This window comes from Bemisia tabaci, chromosome 2 (genome assembly GCF_918797505.1).
Source record: "Bemisia tabaci chromosome 2, PGI_BMITA_v3".
Lineage (NCBI taxonomy): Eukaryota > Metazoa > Arthropoda > Insecta > Hemiptera > Aleyrodidae > Bemisia > Bemisia tabaci.
The window spans coordinates 74,403,563-74,422,286 of NC_092794.1; the positions used below are offsets into that span (position 1 = coordinate 74,403,563).

General features: G+C 39.2%; 1 protein-coding gene and 1 non-coding gene across 3 annotated transcripts in view; one reads left to right on the forward strand and one right to left on the reverse strand.

Moving 5' to 3' along the window:
• Positions 1-18,724, forward strand: part of LOC109035796 (uncharacterized) — a 121,620-nt gene that overhangs the window by 17,097 nt on the left and 85,799 nt on the right. The window lies entirely within an intron of this gene.
• Positions 13,675-13,746, reverse strand: TRNAH-GUG (transfer RNA histidin (anticodon GUG)). Its single transcript has one exon. It is a non-coding gene; the product is annotated as a tRNA-His (tRNA).

Genomic DNA, 18,724 nt, shown 5'->3' on the forward strand with positions numbered 1-18,724 from the left:
ACGTGTTTGACTCAGTTTTTGCATAAATTTACTCAATTTTGCGGAAGAACGCTCATTTATGTACATTCTTGGCCATCTTGGTTAGAATTGGAACCTGCAGACTGGCAGTGAAATTTTGTGCGTTAGAAGTTGGTTAGAAGGGTGGCTGCACTTTTGGACCCTAAGCCCTCCATGAAGCGATCTGTCCATACTCTCGCTATACAGGTACTCTAGGGTGAAGGCCTGATGAATTTTCGGAGTTTCACATCTGTCTATACTCTCGCTATGCAGGTACTCTAGATGAAAGGCGATTTAACAGTGTTTTCATGTGTTTTTTCATGCTTTATTCGTAGATATGCATGTTAGTGTTACTGGAGGCAGTTCGGCTGGTGAGGGATTGGCTTATAAGCTATTGTACTGTATGTAAAATTTCACCAGAAAAACGATGAGCACAATAAAAAGTTTTGAAAAAATTGCTAAGGGGAGAAAATGCGATTTTAAAATCGTGCCCCTCAAAAACGTTATTTGAATCCGGGCCGTGGCGCGAACGCCGATTTTTGACGTCACACTTTAGGTGACCACCCTTGGTTTATTCCGAGTTAGTCCGAACAATATGGCTGCTGCCCGGTTTGTTTATTTGGCGAAAGTTTCTAGCTGTATATTGTGATTTAGTGGTAAAATTTGACGAGAAATTTGTTGAAACATTTGGTTTCGTCCGAAATTAACTCTTTCTTGATGAAAAAAGGCGTTAAAGTTCGCGAAATTTATTCACCGGGCGTCCGCGAGTGAGCATCGGCTATCGGAAACGACGGGCTCGTAAACAAACGAAGATTGATAACAGGAAGGATCCAAACAACTCGGAATCTTTTAATTTTCTTTACCTTTAAACCATTTCTGACTTCTACAAAGCACCTGACAATCAGTTTTATCGTATTTTACAACCTGGAACTTAAAGTTTCTCAGATCTGTCTTAAGGAGGTTTTGCATGTAGGTGCATGATCAGTTTTGCCAGATGAAATTACTGCTCTAGCAGCTTCAAATTTATACTTTGATCTCTGATTCACTACTGAATGACACTTTATGGTGTCATTTATATTTAATCAGTTCAAAGCTAATTCGACAATGAATCATCAAAGGTCCGATTGAGGAAGAAATTTTCCGGCGAGTGCCACGGCTGAATCAACATTCCAACTAGACTTGCGAAGGTATCAACCCAAACAGACTCATGAGGAAGTGATACCTATATGGTAAGTGATAATTCTATTAAGGCTCTTTCATTTCTTAGGTGCGGTGTGCATTAAAAATTTCTAAATCTGCTCATCTACAGTCATATACTTGAAGAGGAGTACAACATGAAATGTAGGTGAAGTAACGAAATCGTGGGAATGAGTTAATCCTACAGCTTCTCTCCACTGAGACACGGATGAAGTAATCTGAAAGCCTTAAGCTGGAAGTTGCCAATGATGGAGGTTCCATGGTGTTTTTCCTGCCTTGAAAGATAAGGTCGTGCTGCAGGCCTTAAGCACTATGGAAAATTTGAAATATTGTGATTTTAAATGCAGGCTACACTTCATCTAAGAATATGGAAATCGGTCTCAAGTGCTTTCTCAGATAACTTTCAGAGTTTTTATTTTCATATATAAGAGACAATTATGAGATGATTATCCTACTATTCCTGGTATTTCTGATTGAGAGTCAACTAGTTCACTTGATGCATTCACTTTCCTTTCAAAGAATGAAATATTAGAGATGACTCTCAAACACTGCAACCGAGAAAGTCCTTTTTGCATCCAGTGCCTCCATTACGTATTGACTATGGTGTTCAAAACTTCTACTTTAAGTTTAGATTTCAAATGGAAAACAAGTCGACTTACTGCTCTACATATTCACACAATTTTCTGCACGTAGAAGATATAAATATCGCACACATTTCAGAAATTTTGTCGAATAATTTTTCCATTAGGACATCAAGAGAAGCAATCAGACTAATACTTAGTGAATCTAGGTAAGTACTTTCTCAGATTAGCCATGCCACTACTTTTCCGCGCTTTTTCATTAATCATTATCCACAAAGTTAAACATACTTAATCTAAATGTTACACTAAACTTGTGTATTTAACCTGATAGTACCTCAGTAATTATAATTATCTTACCTGTTAAACTGTATGATGCATTGAAAAAAATTTCACTTCGAGACAGATGATCATTTCCTGGTTGATACCTTCGCAAGTCTAGTTGGAATGTTGATTCAGCCGTGGCACTCACCGGAAAATTTCTTCCTCAATCGGACCTTTGATGATTCATTGTCGAATTAGCTTTGAACTGATTAAATATAAATGACACCATAAAGTGTCATTTATAAGTGAATCAGAGATCAAAGTATAAATTTGAAGCTGCTAGAGCAGTAATTTCATCTGGCAAAACTGATCATGCACCTACATGCAAAACCTCCTTAAGACGGATCTGAGAAACTTTGAGTCACCAAAAGGAGGTGTTCATATTCACTTATTCATTACGCACACAATTTTCTGCAACTGGTGGAATTTCTTTGCTAAGTTAGATCGCTAAAGAGAAGGTACTGCTGGTAGAAAATATGCGATAATACCTATCTAACCTACATTACCGGTGTATGCACTAGAGTGGTAACGCATAAAGAACAGACACGAACGAACTTTGAAGGAAAGGGCAGGAGTGGATTAAGTTACTGGAGTCTCTAATTTACTTCTGAACTGTTAATTTGAAGAACCATGAGACACATCTTTGATGTGTGATCACTTGGTACGGACCAGAGGAACCTTGAACTGTAATCATATCGGTAAAGTTTGAGGGCTCAACAGGCTTTAATGCTAAAAAAAGGTGAACTTCAAACTCTTGTATGAATTCAAAACCACATACTTCAGATAAAGAAACTACAAAACACTTGATTTGAGGCGAAAATGAAAAGCGAATGATCCAAGAGAAGAATGTCTGGGTGTGAACTGATGAGAACTGACTTTCTGTTTCAGAATGCTCTGAATACACATCACAATGAGCCGATAGACTCTAGCTCCAGGTTGTAAAATACGATAAAACTGATTGTCAGATGCTTTGTAGAAGTCAGAAATGGTTTAAAGGTAAAGAAAATTAAAAGATTCCGAGTTGTTTGGATCCTTCCTGTTATCAATCTTCGTTTGTTTACGAGCCCGTCGTTTCCGATAGCCGATGCTCACTCGCGGACGCCCGGTGAATAAATTTCGCGAACTTTAACGCCTTTTTTCATCAAGAAAGAGTTAATTTCGGACGAAACCAAATGTTTCAACATATTTCTCGTCAAATTTTACCACTAAGTAAATCACAATATACATATACAACTAGAAACTTTCGCTAAATAAACAAACCGGGCAGCAGCCATATTGTGCGGACTAACTCGGAATAAACCAAGGGTCGTCACCACCTAAAGTGTGACGTCAGCTCTCAGCCCGCGCGATTCAAACAGCGTTTTAGAGACCTTCAATTTTTGGCGTTTTTGAAGTAAGATTTCTCAGGCCAGAGGGCTCAAAAAAAATCTGAAAAAAATTCTGTTTACTCATTTCACCAAGGACTTTCATAATATGTAATAAAAAAATTCAGCCGAACTGGCTCTTCTTATCAATGTTACGGCGGGTCGCCATCTTGTTTGTTTATTTACGGCCGTAAGAGCATCATGAAGCCTGAAAACTCGTTGACCAATCAAAAAGCGGCACAGTTTTCCTATAGTAAATAGAGTCCCTTTATACTGATGCCTTTCTCACACGATCAATATGAGCTACCTATCAAGTACGACCAATCACAGCTCTTCGAGGCATCATTATTATAGAGCGGCGCCGCTCTATATTGATGAGATATTGATAGCTCATATTGATCGTGTGAAAACCCCTGTTGAGTCAAGACAATGTGAATCCATTTCTGATTGGTTCCTGTATTTTAGGCCTTCACAGTGTCACAAACGGGAATAAAGATCACATTTTCACCGATTGCAAAGATTATAATCTGGAATGGACCAGGGAATTACGGGTTCGGCAAGGAACAAACGGAATTAGAGAAGGAACGGAGAAAGGAATTTGAGAATGGGCTGATCAAAGATTACAAAAAACGTTCAATTTCTGACTAACGTCTAGACCCTGAGCGAGCAAAGTTCAAATATTCGCCACTGGGAGCGCTTCCTCCGTTGCTTTTGCTTGCGCGCTTGTTTTTGAAGTGGCATTTCCATTGTCTCGGTACATATTGCCGGTACACTTGCTGGGTGTTGCTGGGTTGCCTATCGTCTCGCCTGAAGGGACTCCAGTCTCGCCGAAATTTCCTGATGCGCGGTCTAGACTGTATTATACGCCAGTGAAAATCCTCCATGATAAATGTAGGTACTGAAGTGTAGTTACCTAGTGTTTGTGCTGGTCCAATTCAACGTTCATTTGGTAAAAGGTCAAAAATTCTTCACCACCTTAGAGACAGACATGAAGTAAATGTCATCTCTAAAAACTTAGAGTTTGAATCATTTCCGTTATCAAAAAATGGGAAAGTAAGTACGAGTAAGTACGATACGCAGAAAAAAATACATTCTTATGAGTGGTTCTGAAAAAGATATAAGCCTTAGTTCTAGGTTTACTTCAGGTTCTGGAGAAAACAGTACCTAAACTTTGCTGACAGCTGCCACCCATAGGTCTCTCAGAGTCTGAGACAATTCTGCACACCTTCAAGGGTTCTTTTTAAAAGCAAACAAGACTTTGTACAAATTTAAAGCAATAAATTAGATGCATAAAAATACGAATAGATGTATACGAACCAACCAAAAATAGATCAATTTGAAAACGCAGATTGGTAATTTTCTGTATGAATATAGGTACATCTCTAGAAATAATTATGAAAAAAATCCATTTTTTGACCCCTTCCTTCATCCCCTATGGAGGATGAAGGAAGGGGTCAATCTAAACAAAGAATGAAACAAGCATCAGGGCAAATGAAAAGTTAAGCAATAAAATATATTGAAGAGTATATTGAAGTAAACGTGAAATTAATTCCATTTGCAATTGTTTGTGAGTGATCAATCAGTTTTTGAATATTTGTAGATGCTGTGCTCGTTGAAGAAAACGCGCCCACGATAAATAAATAGTAAAAGAAAACAAATTATTTTAAAACATCTATATTCTAGGCTAAAGCGTAAAGTTTCTATATAGTGAGTGAGTTCCGGGTTTTTCAAAAACAAGCGCGCAAGCAAAAGCAACGGAGGAAGCGCTCCCAGTGGCGAATATTTGAACTATGCTCGCTCAGAGTCTAGACAGGGACGAGTTCTATAGGACGCCGTTCTGTTGTGAGCGGGTGATTGCAGCGCATTCTCGCGTAGGACCCTAGTAAAATCAGAGAATCCTTCCCTCCGAACCTCGACTCATCCATCGCCCGCTCCGAAAGTGAGGTTAAGCCGATAATTGAAAAATAACAAATCAGGCGGGTAAATTCTTGAAAAATAAGTATATGTTTGGCGTTTTTCGACCTCTTTCGCCAATGAAGGGCCCGCCGCAGTTATGTAGAGGGTAAAAAATTCGATTTTTTGCAGATGTACGTGAGCCTAAGGGTTTTAGTGAAGTCCAATCCAACAACTGATAATAGTAGTGAGTTGCGAGGGTCCTACGCGAGACCGCAGCACTAGTACCTGCTCACGAATTTTTACGTTGGCTCTTACGGGAGTCCAGGGTCCTACAGAACTGGTCCCTGGTCTAGACGTTCGTAATTTCTGTAATCTTTATTCCCGTTTGTGACTCCATGAGGGGGTGTTGTCTTGACTCAATATAAAAGGGGTAATCACACGATCAATATGAGCTATCAATATCTCATCAATATAGAGCGGCGCCGCTCTATATTGATGCCTCGAAGAGCTGTGATTGGTCGTTCAAGCTGCGCGCGCATTATGACCTCGCCATATTGATAGCTCATATTGATCGTGTGCTAAGGGCTAAAAGGACTCTAGTGGTAAAAAGATACGAATGGTCATACTGTGTCTATAAAGGTACTCTAGATGGCGCGACACAACAAAGCGGCGACATAGAGTCGATAGACGCTATTAGTGCAACGTCACAGAAAAGCGATATATATCGATTTTTTCGCACTGGTAGCATTGAAAGAGGTTATGCCAATGTTATTGTTTGGATCCAATTCGATATAATGGAGAACCCCTATGATGACGTCGCCACTAATAGCGTCTATATCATTTCAATGATCGCCTCGCAGGTCACGTTTTTCCGGGGAAGTGTGTGTTTTGTAGCAATTACTTAAGGTGATTCGTCAAGCGCAAGTGACGTGGTCGAAGTGGCATGGCATGCGATATATTGCATCGATTAGGTCAAAAATCTCGGTCGATTTTGAATTTTTAGCAAAAAAAAGGACGATAGCCCCTGCGCATGAGCCTAAAGAATCATTCTAAACCCAAAAATCAACAAAATTCAGAGAAATGAAAGCAGAATAGTGTTTGGAAAAAAAACCTCGCATTCGATTCAGCCATCGATTTTCTGTAATTTTATAAATCCGTGTCCTTCCAAAATATTGAGTCACAAAATTCTTTTTTGGACTTACAAAACTTTACAAAATACTTGCGAAACATTTGCGTTATCAGAATTTATCGATCGCAAAGTGAGGGGGCCTACACCAACGTTTTGGAAAGCCCAATATACCTATATATTCTCCCTAAAAATTGAGTTACAAAATTTCTGTTTGGTGTTACAAAACGTTGGCATTGTCAGAATGTATTGATCGTAAAGGGAGGGGCTGACCCCAAAATTTTGGGAAGCCGTACCCCCCCCCCCCCCCCTTGAAAATTGCGAGTTACACAATTTTTTTGGGCTAACAAAACGTTACAAAACACTTAAAAAACGTTGACATTATTGTCGGAATCTATTGATCGTAAAGTCGCGGGGTTGGTCCCAAAATCTTGGGTAGCCGTAGGGAATTTCAAATTTAGCGGAAAATTGAACTTAGCGGGAAATGTTGAATTTTGTTCTGTTCGTAGGGTAAGATAAATGAATCGAAGGTATATTCCTTTCCTAAAGACTATCTAAAAGCAACGAACAGGGGCGTAGCTAGGAAATTTTTCTGGGGGGGGGCATGGGACCACCTCTCGTGGTGTAGAGAGCGGGGGGTGGGTGAGGAATGGAGGATCCCGTTTTTCTGGGGGGGGGGGGGCACGAGATTTCTGGGGGGCCAGCCCCCCCCCCCCCCCCCCCCCCAGGAGCCCCCTAGCTGCGCCTATGGCAACGAAACGCTCCGCTTCGGTTCGTTTCAGTCTTGACGTGAGGTTTGAAATAAATGCTGATTTTTTTATTCGAGTCTTATTGGTTCAATCGCTTCAGACCTGAAGGAGATTGGGAAAAGGAGAGTCGGCGCCGGTATGAAAATTTATTTTGGTCGTTCTTTTGTCGATGTGCGCCTAAGAGAGCGCCACACGCTGTGGTATTTGACAGAAAAACCTGGCCAAAACCTCAATTTTAAATTATTTTCTTTTGGAAAACGAATGTGATATTCGAAATCTACACTGTTAGTGTTATCACCCTAGTAGACATGTATGTGCCATTTTTCGAGTGGCTCAATTTCCCGCGAAGAGACCACGAAGTTACCTATTTCTCAGCGATTATTTTGATATGTTTCGGCGCTCTACTCGTCGATCAGTTTACTTCAACTATGCGGCCATAGAAGGGAACTTCGGCGATATGCAACACATTCTTAGGGGTATATTCTGCACAACTAACCACAGTTTTTTCGAAATTTCCTTTTTTAGTGATTTTCACAGGAGGTTGAAAAGTGATGTAAAAGTAAACGTTTTTTTCGAAATTCAGAGTCAGATTTCTTTTTGCGCTCAACTGCGCTCAAGCGGTTTAAGGCGGAATGTTATAGTCCAAAGTGGGTATTTTCAGGATTCAGGGGTGACAGACTGAGGAAAACTGAGGAAATTGAAATTTTTGACCTTAAAGATGGACTTCTGAGCGATTTTCACAAACATGAATGAGAAAAATTATATCAATACTAACAACTGAAATTGTATTTTTCCAACAGCTCTGACCCATTTAGTAGAAAATTGGGTGATATTTGGTCACGCAACCGTTTTCTCTAGCCCCTGCGCCCCCGAAAGAGGGATAAAAAAATAATTTGAAAGAGGATGAGAGGGTCACTTTAAAGTCTTGCAAAAGTGTTTTATCCGTTATCTAACCATCTCTTCGTGCATTATCCTTGAGTATAGACATATTTATGCCATATTTTACTTTGACAGACAAATTTAGGTCCATGCGGCCATGGGGTGGGGCTTCAAAAGTGGCCTTCTGGCACCATGAAATTACGCTGAGAGGCACTTTTTGCAGCCTCGTAAAAGTTATTTTACGATTTTTCCTCAGCCAGCAGATTGTAAAGGGACATCATTAAAATTAAATATTCCATTATTATCAACTTCTATTTTCTGCGGTCAGAGTATATATACTACCCACGAATTTTTATAGAAAATACCTTCTGCATGATATTAACATATTATTACAATTTACATCAAAACTGTTACCTAACTTTTAAATATCGAGAATGACTCAAAACCTAAATTTTGAGAAAGAATACAATTGCACCTCGATAAGTGAGATATGTGGTTTTGTTACGAATTTCGCAGTGACTTACGCTGTTTTATATTAAAAAAAGCAATTTCAAAGGTAATTGAGTGCCCTCACTTCGAGATGTGGACCATGGGTTATAGGAAGGAACCCATCAAAATGAATCATTTTCACAGGTGCTTTCTGTCCTTACAATGGTTCTTATTATGATAAAACTCATTTTCATCTTATAAGTTATCCTCAAATCATCATATGGAGGTCCCGGCATTTTCATACTAGCACTAATTTTGATTCAAAACTGTCAAAAATCTAATATCTAGAATGATTCTTATTAATTTTTTTGAGAAATGTACAATTACTCCTCAATGTGAGAGATCGGCTGTTGCGTCAAAAATTTTGAAGTGACTTACGCTGTTTCTTAGGAAACCATTAATGAGGTTATAGAGAGTCCTTATTTCGAAAAAAGGACCATAGGTGAAGGAGAAACTCGTCTAAATGCACCACTTTAGTCAGATACTTTCTGCCTTTTAAAGGCTTTTTGGAGGGCTTCTTCCATCCGCTTTAAACTCTCCACAAATTGTCATCTGATGTGTTAGGTGGTTAAATTGTGCATATTATCACTGAAGAAGAAGTACTGATTGTAAAATATTTTTAAAACTCGGCGATATCTGGTGATAAATAGTTTTGGCCAGCTTTTCAGGTCCAATACCACAGTGTGCGCCAGCTGGAGGTTGGGCTGCGTAGCGCCCAGGGAGCATAGTCCTCTAGTAATGTCATTAAGATAAAACCAGGGTCAGAGTGACCATCTGAAAATATGACTGGTCAATGGGCGATCGTCATTGTGGCATCGTTATGACCACGGAAATCACGGGCGATCGTCATTGTGACATCGTTATGATTGAAACAGAGTCATAGTAAGAGTCTGTCTAGCGCTCTTACGACTGAGGTAGGTATGTTGCTATGATCGTGGATGTGATCATAACTGACTAATTTACCTTGAAGATAATCATTATAATGATGGTGCTTACGTATGAAAAGGCATACAGAGAAGTGTTAATTTTTGTGCATTTTCCGAACGATGTATACATATATACACTATTTTTGTTTTTTCCTTTTAATTAAATTATATTAATTACTGGCAACCCTTACGTGCTTCAATAATCTGCTTCAATAATGCTAGCAATAATCTATGCAGACTTTATGACAGGAACAATCTCCAGGAAATCCCAGCGAAGCTGAATTTCATTTACATACAGGTATGAATAGGCTCCTTCCTCCCTGATCCCTTCAGAAAGTTCTGATTATGATACATTTCAAAAGTTTGGTAGGAAATATATATTCTTAAAATCAGAGCAATCCTTTTACCTCTAAAATCAACCGAGACACAAGCCGTGTCTATCGTGTTTTACCGTTATTATATAGACTCTGATAGGAGGACCTTATTCAAAATCGACCATTTTTAACCTGGAACTGATCTTAGGAATATTTTCAGGGTTGATAGAGGATCACCTCCCGAGTCCAAAATACTGACGATTTTTGAAATCAAACGATTGAGAGATTAGTGGGAGGGGGAGGGGATCAAAAGTTAAAACAGAATTTAACTGATACCTACATCTCGTAAACGATTTGTTGCGAAGAGGTGCTGTCCCCAGGAATGAGTAAAAAAATGCCAAACGTCGCGACTCATGGTCCATTTGGGGGTATGAGCTGTGATCTTGGAACTTGCAATAATACCAATATACCAGGTTCCCGCGCACCGCGTCAACCTATGAAAAATCATAGCTCCGCTCCAAATTGTTTCCTCAGGATGAACTTGTGCTTGTTTTAAAGCTTACACGGTCTCCTTTTAAGACAACAGTTTAGTTTACGAGACACACAGTTAGTTTTTGTACGATCCGCTTAATGCCACCGCGCTATAAATGTGAAAAATTGAAAATTTGAGCTACAGCAACGTGGCATCAGTGGATGAAATTTTAAAAATGGACCAATTTCGTAAATATTACCTGAAAGCTGATGGTTTTCTCGAAATCTCGGCCCATTAAGCTCACCTCTCTACGACAAACCGTTCACGCAATATGTCAGTTTAAAATTTTAAGTATGACCTCTTCCCCCTCCGCCTCTAATGGTCCGATTTCGTCAATGTTATGGACTAGAGAAGTGATCCTCGGTCAACCCTGAAAATATTTCAAAGATCAGGCCAAGGTTGAAGATGGCCAGTTTTGAATAAGGTCCTTCAGCATGAATACCTATTCATAATTGTGTTAAAAACATAAGACGGACACAGACACAGTTTCAATTGGCCATTTATTTCCGGCTAATGGCCACCATTTTGAAAATTACCAGCCGTCCCGTTTCTCCGTGGCTCCTCAGATACTCGTGATTATTTTGCAGCGGGGCGCTTAAAATTTTGGCATGAACATGCATGATTGTGTTACGAATAGAAAAGCATAGAGACGCAGTTTTAATCGGTCATTTTCCCCCGGCTAATGGCCGCCGTTCGGATTGCGGCCCCGTCTCGTCTCTCCGCGGTTACCTACTCTGATTTTCGTGGATATAAAGAATAACAGTTTTTTTGGTTCTAGCTCCGCAGTTATACCGGCATTCTGATGTAATTTCAAAAGTAAGAAAATATTTTGGCCGTGAAGAGAAGGTTTTCTTCTTTGTCAAACTATCATATAAAAAAAAAAATCTGAAAAAATACATTTAAAAAAATAATTAGCATCATAATGTTTACAAAAACACTTTGTTGCGATGAAGCAACTAGAAAACAAAATAATCAATCGTAGGAAAAGATCTCCGGGACAAAGGTCGACCCCTGGGCCTCCGGCACCGGAGGCGAGTGCGCTGCCGCTAGGCCAACCGGCTCACATACTGCGTGCGGTACGTAACGTGCGTGAACCTAACGTCTAATTCAACTTTCCCAGGTCAATATACTGGGGTACACTGAGTTTCACAAAAATCTGCCGATTAACAGGTATTTAAAAAAAAAAAAAAATCAGTATAACTTTTAGCTGCTACAGTCTAGGTGAACAGTGTAGGATATACCAGCAGTTTAAAGGGAAAAAATTCTGCCAAAGCTGTGTCTTAAAAGTCACAGACCAAACTTGAAATTTCAAGAAAATTTTAGCCTTTTAGCTCGGGACCAACAAGTCAAAACTTAAAAAACAAATACATATTTGAAAGCAGAATTTTATACTCTAAAAATTAAAAAGAATGATTTTTTTCACTGAATGCACTAGAATCATGCAAAATCGGGAAAACGCTGACGAGGTCAACAATCAATTTATACGTAATTTCAGACGGCCGCCATTTTGTTTTAAGCAATTTTGACTGTGTTCCCGGGGGGGCTAGTGGTAAACTTTTGTTTGGGGACTCTAAACATACTTATTTTGGAGTGATTTAAAACACAACTAAGAGAAGTTTGTGCTAATTTGTCCGAGGTTAGGCCCTTTTTTTGGCTTAGATTGACTGAACTACAGGTACGGAACATGACTCGCCCTATGTATATTGGCTCGAATAATTCGGTATATACCTACGGGGACTTTTCATCATTCTAAGAGACCAATCTGAAGGGGTTTCCCCTCCGACACTCCATTCACTATAGCTATCGAGCATAAACACAAAAATTGGATAAATTTCCACAATTTGTATCTTCATGGTGGCACTCAGCTTTAATCTACCTACCATTTTTTAAGTGAGCTTCTCTAGACAAACTTTTTACGCAGATTCTAATGAAGCCATCGAAGTCGAACTGAAAATTCTTTAAATTTAATGACCGTTTTTTTTTTAAGGTTTTTCTGAATTTAATGGTTATACGGCCATTCATCATTCAAACTAAAATACCTCAAAACCCGTCACTCTGAATAGGTATACATAGATCTTCCTTTTTTCTGGTTCAAGCTTAAAATACCTAAATCGATATTTATCCTTCAGTATTTAAAATTCCTAGGTGCGCATCAGATAGCCAAGGATCTTTAGAAATAAAAATAGGCCGAAAATGCCGAGAAGTGTCGATATACTTAAGGCGATTTTTTGCATGTTCATTGAAGTAGGTACCTACACACACACACACACTGTTACACACTGGCAACACTGTTATCTATTTTCGATTTTTTCCCCCCTACTTCAACCGCCCCTCTTACCTACATTGTTGAGAAATGGATATTCCATGACGCACATAATCGGTTGAGGACCGACACGGGAATGATTATAGAGGCCAAAAATGCCCCAAATTGACGATAACAGGCGATTTTCCGCATGTTCAGTGGAGTAGGTATCTCTAAACCAGCTTGTTCGAATTTCTTCCTAGTTCAAGCGTAAGATATAATCTTTCGAGTGGTATTAGTTTCGTTTTGGCTTTCTAACGATCAATGGCCCCCGGCAAAGTAAAATTAGTCAGCGATTTAAAAAAAAAATGCGATAAAAATAAGAAAAAGCGAATGAAAAAAATTAAATAAAAAAAAATGTAAATATATAAATTTATAAATGGGATATTTTTGCGAAAAAAGGGCAAAAGCAAAGTACATATCTATCGAATATAAAAAAATTAGTCACTATACCGACGATTTTTTACATCTTTATCAAAAATCTCAAAAATGGTCACAACGATTTGCGATTTCTTTCCCCATCTTTAGCTTAAAATGTAGTAGGTACAAAGTGTCCAAAAATGCTTGAGAGCGACGGAAAAAGTAGCTTTTTTTCGTGTTCAGTGAAATACAAACTGTTAACTTTTTTTCTCGTCTAAGTAGCGCAGATATAAGCTTCAGTTAGGAACAAATTCATTTACGGATATCAAACTCCCTTACAAAGTGATGTCTCTGATTTTCTTAGAATAATGAAAAGACCCCGTATTCCAAATTTGACCAAAATCGAAAGGGTAGCAACCCTCCGAAATTGGTCATTTTGGCAAAGAATGACCCACCCACAAATTTTAATTTTAAATTTCGCTCGAATTTCTAGTGAAGAAAATAAATAAAAAAAACAAGAGTAAATTAGCTGCAACATACATGTAAGCAGTAGACCGGTACTGGATACAGCCGTACATATATAAACGAAGGAAAAAGGTTTTCAGCGTTTATGAGCGTCGGAATGGGCCTCAAAATATTAGTGCCGTGACCAGGATTCGAACCTGGGTTACTGCGGCCACAACGCAGGGTCCTAACCACTAGACGATCACGGCCTTCAACCTGGCGTAACGGAAACTACGCTATTAGAACAGCGCGCTCAATCTTAACACCCCTCCCCCCACCCGTTGTCCTACTCTCTTCATCTACCACGACTTGCCGGTTTTTCCCACCAGTATCGAGCACCAGCACACCAGCACCCTCCGTCGTGACTTGGCAGCGCGTGCCGCACACTGGACCGAAACATAGGATTGCTCGGTCATGGACTTCCTCCACAACTTCTTTTAGCTATATCTCTCGTTCTTGTTGGAATTTCATGTCCAAATGCTGTGAGCTTGTGGTATTAGGGTGGCCCAAATTCGGCGGTGTCGGAATTTTTTTGGTCTTACCCCCTAGAGCTGTTCCATTTGATCAAAAAACACTCTCTGCCAAGTTTCAGCCAAATCGGATAATATTAACCCGTGCCGACAGAGCCATCTTTTTTATTCAGGGTGTACCAAAAGTCCGTCCCACCCCTGCTAACATTTGAACGAATTGAGCTAGGGTAATGAAACTTTGGGAATGTTCCTATCTCAAACGGGACCATCTTTTGAGGGGGTCAAAATTTTGGGCCCCCCAACTTTTTTTTTCAAATGGCAACCCCTATCTTGTGATAAATCATTCGAAAGAGCATAAAAAACTAAGAATTTTGGCGCAAACCGCAGATCAATATTTTAATTTTTGACCTAGTTATGATAGGTCAAAGGTCAAATTTGACCTATTTTAAAAAAAATCATAACTCCGGTTCAAATTATCGTAAAGAAAAAATTAAAACGGGAAAATCTACCAAATTGTGTCCGCTTTTAAGTAAAAATTGCAGAAATCACTTCGCTGTAATTTTAAGGGGGGGGGGATCGGACCCCCAAATACGTCAAATCAAAGCTCATTCAATTTTCCCGCGAAAAAAGGCAATTTCCCCTAGATTTGCCTCCACATTATCTCAGTAAGATCAAAATTAGTTCAACATTACGTTGGCAAGTCCCCAAATTTCGGGAAAAGTTTTAAAAAAAAACGAAATTTAAACGGTCAAATTTAATCACCTTAAATTTCGTTTTTTTGTAAAACTTTTCCCGAAATTTGGGGACTTGCCAACGTAATGTTGAACTAATTTTGATCTTACTGAGATAATGTGGAGGCAAATCTAGGGGAAATTGCCTTTTTTCGCGGGAAAATTGAATGAGCTTTGATTTGACGTATTTGGGGGTCCGATCCCCCCCCCCCTTAAAATTACAGCGAAGTGATTTCTGCAATTTTTACTTAAAAGCGGACACAATTTTGTAGATTTTCCCGTTTTAATTTTTTCTTTACGATAATTTGAACCGGAGTTATGATTTTTTTTAAAATAGGTCAAATTTGACCTTTGACCTATCATAACTAGGTCAAAAATTAAAATATTGATCTGCGGTTTGCGCCAAAATTCTTAGTTTTTTATGCTCTTTCGAATGATTTATCACAAGATAGGGGTTGCCATTTGAAAAAAAAAGTTGGGGGGCCCAAAATTTTGACCCCCTCAAAAGATGGTCCCGTTTGAGATAGGAACATTCCCAAAGTTTCATTACCCTAGCTCAATTCGTTCAAAAGTTAGCAGGGGTGGGACGGACTTTTGGTACACCCGCCTGTATGGGATTATACATTGAAAAACACTTTTTTCCGGAAAAACCCATTTTTCGAAAAGTGTGTAATTTCTAGAAAAAATCTGAGGTCATATTCGGCTTCAGCAGGAAAAATTGAGTGGGGAACTATGAATTGGACACTTCAAAAAACTTTTTTTACCCCTCGTTCTAGCGGCGAAACAACTGAAACATCTAGAAAGCGCTAAAAAAGGGTAAAATAACCGTGATAAAACCCAAATAATTACGTACGTCTGAATCTGAAAACGAAGCTCATCATATGGTAGATGTCTCGTAGATACTTTTTTACGCTGAGTCCGAAAATGCTATCCATTTTTCTCTATTTCATCAGGATTTTCCGGAAAATCTATTTTCATGTATAAAAAGAGGGTTTTCCGGGGAAAACTCAATTTTCAAGATATGAATCTCAACATGTGACGGATGTTTTTTATGTGTTTTTTAACGCTGAGTCCGAAAATGCGATGATGTCAAAGTTGCTCCAGTACATCGGGATTTTCCGGGAAATCGATTGTACCGAGTTATCTCTGGAAAATCACCTTTTTTACGAGAAAAATTTAGTTCCTCAGAAACTCTTAGTGGAATAGAGGGAAACGGTTATGATTTTCGAATTCACCGTTAAACAGCACACCAAAAACATCTATTACACATCGATCGTTCATTTCCTATAAATTAAGTTTTCCTCGGAAAACCCTGTTTCTACGAGAAAATCGATTTTCCGGAAAATCCCAATGTAATGGAGCAGCTTAGACATCATTTTCGGACTCAGCGGTGAAAAACGCATAAAAACATCCGTCACATATTGAGGTTTATTTCCTGAAAATTGAGTTTTCCCCGGAAAACCCTCTTTTTATACAAGAAAATAGATTTTCCGGAAAATCCTGATGAAATAGAGAAAAATGGATAGCATTTTCGGACTCAGCGTTAAAAAGTACCTACGAGACATCTACCATATGATGAGCTTCGTTTTCAGATGCAGACGTACGTAATTGTTTGGGTTTTATCACCGTTATTTAACCCTTTTTTAGCGCTTTCTAGATGTTTCAGTTGTTTCGCCGCTATAACGAGGGGTAAAAAAAGTTTTTTGAAGTGTCCAATTCATGTTCCCCCACTCAATTTTTCCTGCTGAAGCCGAATATGACCTCAGATTTTTTTCTAGAAATTACACACTTTTCGAAAAATGGGTGTTTCCGGAAAAAAGTGTTTTTCAATGTAAGTAAGTAAGTAAGTAAGTAAGTAAGTAAGTAAAGGCCAGGCTGACCGGCAAGGCGCCCCAAGGGGCCAAGTAACCGGCTACTGCCGTCGTGCACCCCGAAGTTGGACCGTGCTCCTTAACTTTTAACTTCGTACTATTGACACATTGTGTATCCTCTATATTCCCGCAAGGCTCAGCGGCCGTCTGATAGCCAACGGAAGGTCTTTATCAAAGACTGTGGCAGACGCTGCAGAGCACGGAATTTCGGAGTACGGCCATGTCTCCACCGAGTTGGACTGTGTTGATGCAATCTACACTGATAGGTAGCGCTGGCAGTCGCGCACACTACGAGACGAGTGATTACCGATTTTTCACAACCCAGTCGAACAGTGCAGACGGATTACTTACCTACTGGGTGACCATGTCCAGAGACAAGAGACCCTCCACTGGCCTCCTAGCGACAGGTGGAAGCTTTTACTTTCGGGGTTTCAACAATTCCTTATGGACAATTATTAGGGAGCAACAGTCATCACCCTAGTTTCGGCTGTTGACTTACCTACATGGTCGATGATGAGCTTCGGATGACGTCATGAGCCAAACAACTTTCCCAAACGTCGGCCATTTTCGGCTTGTTTGCAAAACGAAACTGCCAACACGTTGTTGAACATCAACCATGTAGGTAAGTCAACAGTAGAATGCTGAAGTCCCGAAAGTAAAAGCTTCCACCATGGCCAAGATACTAGTGGAGGGTCTCTTGTCTCTGACCATGTCCCTCCCGCACCCTGTCACCTCGAAGGGTCAGGGTATTGGAGTGGCATAGTCATCCACAGTCACGATGACTGATATTTGAGTGTCCTCAAATATCAATCACCTCCGGGGATTGAACCCGGGACCTCAGTGTTGGCAGCGAACTGCCTTGACCACTACACCACTGAGGCTGACGTTTTTCAATGTAAAATCCCATATAAAAAAGATGGCTCTGTCGGCACGGGTTAATATTATCCGATTTGGCTGAAACTTGGCAGAGAGTGTTTTTTGATCAAATGGAACAGTTATCTAGGGGGTAAGACCAAAAAAATTCGCAAAATAAATTTTGCTGTATATAATTGGACCACCCTGTAGTGGTATTTTCATCGCAAAATCCGATTTTGATCTTACTTTTGCCGATTTACCAACGTAAATGCATGTTTTTAGGTGTTTTTATAAACAATTGCTTGGGATTAACATGAGTGTTTTCGTGAATTTTCTCTTCAGTTTCGTTCGAGCGTTTCACTTGCCACCGTGAAAGTTTTAAGTTGGATTTCAAGTTACCGGGTGTATTTAAGTCGTAGAATTCGATTTTGACCATATTTACACCGATTTATCGACGGAAACATTACATTACATTACCCTAGTAGCAGACATTCAAATTTTGTTGAAATTTGTTATAGATGAAATTGAAATTTTATAGATTCACCAAAAATTGGAGAAAAATTTCAATTTGATCGCGATTTCATTTCAATTTAAACTTGATTTTTATTTTTAGAAAAAATTTCAATTTTGTAGCGATTTTTTAACAATTTTATACAATCAATCTTGGATTTTAATTCCAATTTATTTCATTATTTTTCTAGCGATAAAATTGAAATTTCACGCGCGTCTTTTTAGTTGGAATTGATCCCGTATCATACATGTTTAAAAATATCTCGAGATATTTTTGATTTTAGTTAGACTTTAGTTAGTATTTTAGACTTTAGTTAGTAGATCTACTAACTAAAACAGAAATCAGAAAATTATAGAAATAACATTCCCACTTTATCGTTAAAAAAAATTTAAACAACTTTATCTCCAGTTTTAACAATATAGGATTTATTGGTTCCATTCCATCGCAGTCGGTCCATATTGGTCAATTGCAGACTTTCTATTGTCAAACCGTTGCCTACGAGAATGGAGAGGCCGTAACTAGTCAGTTCTGTGACGTCAAGCTAGTAGATATTTACCGAAAACAACAAGCATCTCCGGGTCATCAGTGCATCGATGAGTGAGGCAGTCGCTGCGTGGACCAATCAGAGTCGCTCTCGATCGGCCGAAGTTGCGCGAGCGGCCCGTTTGAATCTGAGTGGAGTAACGATTTTCGGTATTACGCATTCATTTCCTCGATATTAAGACAATGTCACAAATGAACTAGTTAGT